Below are 8,398 nucleotides of genomic sequence, written 5' to 3'. Positions count from 1 at the left end.
AAAAATCAGATTAATATTTTCAAGACACATGTAATAAAAACATTGAATTATTGCATCTATGCAACTAATGAAAATGAAAAAGTAAAGACTGAACCACTCTCTTAATCTAACCATTTTACATGCTGCCTGTCTAAATCCTACAAAAAAGCAAATACATGAACACTCTCCAAAATCTTCACATTTAGAGAGTCAGAGAGGCCATAAAATACGGAAAAGCTCATCACAGAAGAGACCAGCCAAGCTGATGTAAGAGATTACGTTTGCACCAATGTTTATCTTTGCAAGATACACAACTGTGTGGTTATTATTTATTGTTAGTTTTGTGTGCAAATTGTGTGATTTATTTCACAAAAATGCAAACCACAACAATTAGCTACTCATGATACCTAGATTCAGTCACCATTGCACTGAGCTTGACCTCAGTACATACTCACAGACACATGTTCTTATCTTGCAAACTTTTCTGGAAATGTATTGAGCAAACCAGACATCCTCTCCTCCTCAGCAGGCACATGAATCCATGTGCACACCCACACTTGCAATTCAATAAGTAAACATTTATGCTCTGCCAATAACTGGGTACGTTTACAACCGTGAGTATTTATTGCAATTGTGATGATTAGGCCAAGAGTATAAAATGTCACATAAAATTTTACTTTTACATTTCTGGAGCTAGTGAAGTAATACATGGTAAATATTAGCAAATGGCAGAAAAACAACCACAAGCGGATACACAGCTGATGCTGGAAATTAGGAGTGAGGGAAGAGATGGCAAAATATGGAAGAAACACAAAATCACAGAATTTGTAGAAGGACCCTCCATTGAACTAGATAAGTTATTACGCAGAAAACAAAAAGGCACTCTGGAGCCAGGAAAAGATGTAGAGAAACAAGAACTGACAAATGTATATAAGTGGCCTACAACAGACTGACATAAAATTGTGAAATTATAGTTTACAAAGCCATGAACAACAATTTTGTGGGTCTACAGTTCCTTACAACAGCTGGTACCAAATAACTAGCAGTAGTTTCTCAAAAGAAGGCTGTAACAACTCAGAAAATTATTGTGCTAGTTCAGAAAGGTGACTGGTACTGCAAATCAGCAGATGAACTCACTCTGACGTGAAATCAAGCTGGACAGTAAAGAGCTTCCTACATTCAACTCCTGACTCTTTCCACAGGAATGGCATTAATTTCAGTTTTACAACATATACATCTACTTATTAATCAAGTAAAATTCATATTACAGGCTACTAGGCTGAGATAAGCCTCATTGTTCAAAAGCAAGCCAGTGCAAACAAAATCTAAGTGAAAAACAACAAAGTTTTGATTTAAACATAGAGACTTCAATGGTCAGTATCACTTGCAAAAATCAAGTTATGTCCTCACCTGACACACATTACAGAAGCAGACATTTCAATTGCGACTGAAGTAAGTTTCCATAAAGTTCAGTCCTTACCAAACTTGAATGTTTGCATGCAACATTTTGATTTTTTTTGCACTAAAAATGCCAGAAATTACAGGAGAAAATATATTTTATAAGCAGGGCAGTAAAATCATTAGCACAAAATACTATGATATGACAAACTAGATAAAGAAATAATATCTAGATAAGCTGCTCTTGAATCAGCCCATACTGGGGTGAGAACAATATTCTTCAGTCATCTACTTCTATGTTTCACTTCAAGACAGAAGTTTGAGCTTTTCTCCCCACCTCCCCCATACTTCTAACAGAAAATAAAGTTTTTTGTGTAACTATAACTCTTCAGTCCTAAGTTGTAAAAGGGCAAAATACTGCACCTGAAAGATCACCATTGATATTCAATTTACCTAGAAAAGTATGTTTAATACAAATAAATTTTTTAACGTTAAACGTTGTTCTTTAGCACAATTGGATGAAAACACTGGTAGCCTCTAATATAAAAAAAAAACAAAACCAAACAACCTAGGGTCAATTTTATTTTGTCAAGTCTAAGCTGATCAATTTTTCTTCTTGATTTAAGTTGTATACAAATAGACTTTGCCCAACAAGACCTCATGCTGTGCAAATTCAACCATGCATATTTAGTGAAAATATGTTAAAAACTTTTGAAAATTGTGTTGTTTACTTAGGCACCCAAAACAATAACTCACCATAGTCTGATTTTCCATGAAATGTGCAGCATATGTTCTGCGGACAATGAAATCACCAAACGAAACCCTGCAATCAGTAGGGTATTAACGTATTTGAAGGTCAAAAGGCAGACTTGCAATTCTATTCAGCTGTGCTCTTTTAAGGGTTGTAACAGATTGACTGTCATTCCCAAGCCAGTATCACCTGGAATCAATTAATTTCACCTGGTGAAAGTTCAAAAGAAGTGGTTGTGGTTTACAATGGGAGGAAGAGAACAAGTCATGGGCAAAAGGCAAGAGTGTCTAAGGACAATATATAAGGATTTGAATTCTCCATAATTTAAAGACTAATCAGCAATTCCCAACTATCTGAAACTTTTTGGTCAAGTTCTCTACAACTCATTTCTCTCAGGGGGAATATGAAACCTAATGGAGAGTTTCTGCGGCCAACACAAGTTGAACATCTCCTTGCTATAGGCATGACTTTGTCCACCTGTTTCAGTGGGTTGCCTGAACTTTGAAAGACAAGCAGAACATGTTAGATATAATTCTGACATCTCTCAGTGACCCCTAAGCACAGCGGTGGAGACGGTTGTGCAAATGAGGAAAGATAATATTTACATGGAGGAAAGACAAACTGGTGGCTTTTCCCATTATCCCTCTGCCAAACCAAGGTTGCTTGTAGAGTTTACTCGGACTGCAAGAAACAAAAGCTCCTATTTTTTTTTTTTCTTTTTCCCTTTATTTGCCTTGCATTCTCAGAACCAGACAACAAACTCCAAAAGTTTATTACACTGGGGAAACCTCTCTGACGCTAAAAAAATTCAAATTTGAAAGAAGGAGGTAGTGTAACTTCATACCAAAAACTATAACCACATAGCTTGACTTGAAATCTTCATGTTTCTATTATGACACAAGTCTTCAAAAACTTTTCGAAGGACTTAGGAATAAGCTGCAATACCTTCATCAATAAACACCATTTTATATATTAGAGAAAGAGGGTCAGCACCAAAGGTTACGTTGAAGAGCTGGTTTTAGTGATTCAGTAAGAGGTTACTTCCGATAGAACAGTCTACACAGCAGAGGTGGTTCAATATGGTGCTTGTAACAGAACGTTTTAAAGTTATCTTCTGAGTTCAGTTTATAATTCAGGTATTAATATTATTCACAGGTATTCTATGACATGTGCAAGTTATTTGTGAAAATATATACAGATTTCAGCGTATACATTTATTTGTCCAGAATTCACACGGCAAGTACTTCAGCACAAAGTTTCTGACAACTGAAACAAAATGTTTCCATCATTCTAGCATGGAATAAAAATCCACAATCTAAATACTGTTTTATTATATATAACATGGTATCTTTAAGAAATTATCACAATGTTTTGCTCATTGAAAAATCAGTCTTAAACGAAATTATTTCAACTGGATGCCACTTCCTAACAAGGCTGAAGTTGAATTTTCCTGTGGCACAACAATGAATTCCTGCACCTTAGTGAACATTAAAACAACCTGGGACTTGTCCCAGCACAGGTGAGAAAACAGCCAAATTTGGATCACTATTTTTCCTACTATACCTTAGCAAACCTGTACAACTGAAGAGATTTGATGTTCTTTATTTGCTGCATTAATGGTATAAACCTAAACCTACTGAGGTGAAAGGGACGATAAGCATTCACTTTATTGGAATTCCAGGTGAAAGGTGCTGAGTACCCAAAAGATAAGCTTTTAACATAAATGGTCTTATAATACTGCATAGACTCTGAAAAACTCTACAAAATAAATTATTTTCTCATCTCTTCAGAAAAAGTAGTTGGAAAACTTTTTTTTTTTTTTTTTAGAACTTTGAAGCAGCTAGAGGACAGTACTTCAATAATGAAAATGCACAGTTTCGTTACCTTATGGTAAGCACTTTATGTATCTGTAAATATATGAATACACTAAAAAAAATAAAATCTATATCCTGCATTTGAGACAACACACACAAATGCAGAGGGCCACTGAGCAGAGGGAACAGACTTTGAATACTGCTAGATAAGGTCAGGTGGGTTACTGGGTAAACTTTTCATGACCACAACTGTGCAAGGTCCATGCTGCTGTTGAATCAAATCTTTAAGAGGGAACACAGAGCTAAAGAAAACGGGGATGGTGCCAGAATTTGAATAAACGTGCAGGAGTATAGACAAGTACTAAAGGGAAATCTGGAGCTAGAACTAGGATGGTCAGAGCTGGGAAGGCTGGTGAGAGGGAGGGAAGGAAGACAGGAGGGGCTGAAGGGAGGAGGTGGCAGGCAGGATGCTGGAGGGAGCAGCTCGATGACTGGAGAAGCAATGAACCAACAAACAATATTCAAACTGAAGGTGCAAAAAGCACATTGCTGGTATCAACAACTGGACAGTAAAACACTAAGGAATGGAAACTGAGTGGTTTGGCTTCTCCATGACCTCTCAATGCTGGTCCTGACCGTTCATTACAAGGCAGCAGCGCTATCCAAACACATCTCCCTCCCACGACCATGCAGCTGGGATAGGATACTCCTGAGTCTTGACATCCCCAGAAACAAAAATTTCTCCCTACTTCTTCCTCCTTCCCACTTTAAAGCCCAGACTACGAAGAAGGGCAGAGGGCTTAGAGATGTAGGAATGCAATATGCCACTTCAAAATGAATTTCTGAAACAATAAACAGATTTTAATAGAAATCAGCCTGCAAAGAAAAAAATTATATATGAAACATGAAATACTGTTGCTAGCAGAAGAAACATGGATCATGAAAAAGCTCTTTCTGATGGTGATTGGAAACTGCACAAAAACTCATTTCACTGTAGAAACTTTGGATTAAGATTTCAGTAGAAAGATATTCTGGCATATCAAAGAAACACCTGAGGAAGAGATATTGGTATATGCTCCAGAACTCAGAAGCCCTCTTTCTCTAATGAAATGTCTTACATACAGTATCCACATATACAGCATGAATAATTCATTAGAGATGAAATAGGTGGATGTTAGTGTAAATATCTGGGACAGGAATAGACTCTTTTTATTTAAAGCAAGGGGCACTAGAAGCAAGGTCCTGTTTTTCAAAATTTGGTTTCCATTTCCATATTCTCAGTTATTTGGGGCTCAAATATAATTGGAATATGCATACAGCAGAAGATGGAAGAGGGGTGTGAAGGTCTAAGTGATACTAACTAACACAAGCAAATTACTAAGTATACAAAATTACAACACAAAAGAAGCAACACCCTTTCCACTTCTCTAATGTAGCCCTACATGTATGAACATCAGGGTCTGTTATTTTGTTAAATTGTTAAATTGACATTGGATGATAGAGCTATTTAATTTTTTTCTAAGCAACACTTACTATATTGTCTACCTGAAAAGCCAACCTCCAGCTCTTGTAGCTGTAATGTAATAGAATCAGTTTAGTGGACACATGTATTTTAATTTTTATGGCTTCACATATTTTACGTCAGCTCTGGTGTGCATCTCATTTATGACACCTGAACAGCACAACAACTCCACAAAATATGGAGGGAGAAGGTCCTTCAGGGCAGGTGCTTGGGGATCAGGTTGTTCCATCAGTAGAGAAGTTGTGAATCCAAATCTGTGGCATGATGCTGTGGACAACGTGCTAGTTCCTCAAATTCCATTACTCGCATCTGACAGGACACCTACTGGAGCTGCTTTAAAATAGTTACCTATTCACGATAAAGTCATCGAACTTGAAGACTCGTGCCTTCAGGAGCCCTCTATAACCATTTCTTAACGCACTTTCACTGATCCATTCACTGTACTTTCACTCAATTCTGCATCCAGATAAGATGATAATTACTATTACTTCATAAAGAAGCAAACGAACCTCTTTGTCTAATGAGATTCCCATTTCCTGTCCACCCAGAAGGCTGACAAGACTTTGAGGTAGGTCTGACCATCTGCCTGTCGGCTAGGCTAACCCTACATTACATTATATATTTATAGTTCAGTCCAGAAAAGGAAGTTTGACTGTAGTTCATTACAACAGGTGAAAATCACTGAAGTTTGCTAGCACTAAGAATTATTCAGGTCACAAGGGTGGGAAATAAGCTATTGGGTCTCTGGCTCAGGGATATTTCTCCTTTAACTGATTCAGAATTACATATTCCCAGGACTACCAAAGAGTAAGGAGGACTGGAAAATAACATTTTGAGCAACATAAAACGAAGATTCAGAAGGATTTTCTGTAAATGTTGCAAGAGAGTTTTTCTTCCTTTGATTTCTTTTCTTTAAAACACTATGTTTACATATTACAAAAGAGATATATAAACAGAATCCAAGACAAAATTTCAGGATTCAGTGCAGAGAATAGAACTATCACACACTAACTACGTCTACTAGTAGCACAGATATTTTGGAGAGATTCAGAGCCACAGCGTAATATTCAAGAATCGTCATTCATAGAGGCAAGCTCAACACTTATTCTCAAATTACATGTACTGAAAGCTATAGAAATATCCAAGGTTCACGAAGAAAAAAAAAATATATATAAACCTGCAATGTAGTTCTGCCATGAAAAGCCTGGACAGCATGTAATGGTTGGACCTCTCTTTTACATCGTCATGAAACAAGGCAAAGTGTGTATTATATAAACACCAGGATTATTTTTCCCTAGAAACTATCTGCCAGTTGAGAAGAACTTAATGAAACCAACTCAACTGCAGAGTACAATGGTCCCCTACAAACAAGGTTTGCCCTTCTTCTCCTTGACAGTGTTTTACATTTGCATGCCAATTTTATCTGAGAAGATAAATGAAGCATTTGGAACTATTCCTCAATCAAAATACTCATTTGTGAGCAAAAAAAAAGATCTAAGACCCAACAAGGAAGGGACTACCTTACTATGTTACACTCTTTAGGCAAAATAAGGAAGTTCTAGAATTCAATTTGATACTGTGGAAATCCAAGCATGGGGAATGGAATTAGGAAATCTTCCCCTCCAAAATGGGAAGAATTTTGTGATTAATCAGGATTAATTCAGTGGACTCTCCTTTCAGCTGAAACCAGCAATTTCAATGCATTTTTAAAATATATCTCATATTCTGAGGCTATATGGTCAAACTAAATGATCTGAAATTAAGAATACTGAGCTCTAGTGTTGTGAGTAATGAGTGGTGTTGGAAATGCCTACTAACCAGGCTGTAAGTTTGCTTGTCTGTTCCCTACCAGCAAAGCAGACGATAACTTACAAACAGAAAAATAACAAGAAATATTTTTTAAAACAATATTTTGATTTTAAAAAAAAGGAGATGAGTGCACTTTGCAGTGTTACCAGCTGTTACTGAAACATGCCCTACTTGGTACAAACAATGGAGACCTTCAAGATTCAAACAGCCCATGGTTTCCCTGTGTGTCCTGAGCGCCTTCCCTCATATGGGTTTGTGGCATACAACTCGGGCAACTAAAACACAAATACTCTGACAAACTTACTGGTTGACCAAATCAAGTACTCAAATGGCTGTTAAATTTGCAATGAATGCCTATGAATATTTAGAATAACATTCTTCTCTTTACAGTGAGACTTGAGTACTACAGAACTGGTTACCAGATACTAAAGGCTTTGCTTAGTCTTTCAGGAGGTTTCTGCATAGATTTAAGCATTCTCAGTATCAACAAATGATAGCCAACAAACCGTGAAAGTCCGACAGTCAGTGTTGGATTGTGTCTTAGAGATGGTGATATAAGTGGCATCCTGTTCAGACACCACTGAAGCCCATGAATCAATGGCACCACTCAAAGACAGAAGTCAGACCTTCCAACAGATCTCAGCTTGTATGAACAACTGTACACTAGATGAAAGGGCTTATCAATTTAGAGATGCAAACAGGAAAAAAGCTTCCAATTTATCATGGTAAGTTTCAGGAATGGTAATGTCAAATTGCATTAAATTAGTTATGTGATGTCAGATTAATCCTTAGATGATCACAGGGGCAGGTTAAAGTAGTATATGTATTTTTGATGATTAAGGTAACAAAAAAGACCCAGATGTGACTTATTCCAGAGGTGAAAATCATCCAGTTTCCTTACAATAAGCAACGTACACATCCATAATTGTGAAAAGACACTATAGAAATACAGCAGAATAGATACTTAAGGGTTTTCACATCCATGTGCTTCTCACAGAATCACAGAATGGCTGAGGTGGGAAGGGACCTCTTGAGATCATCTAATCCAACACCCTGCTCAAGTAAGGTCACCTAGAGTCAGGTCCGTGCACACCTGCATTTTTCACAGATAGAGACTCCACAATT

Source organism: Pterocles gutturalis, unplaced genomic scaffold (assembly GCF_000699245.1).
Source record: "Pterocles gutturalis isolate BGI_N339 unplaced genomic scaffold, ASM69924v1 scaffold32181, whole genome shotgun sequence".
NCBI classification, from domain to species: Eukaryota; Metazoa; Chordata; class Aves; order Pterocliformes; family Pteroclidae; genus Pterocles; species Pterocles gutturalis.
This window is presented reverse-complemented; position numbering follows the sequence as displayed.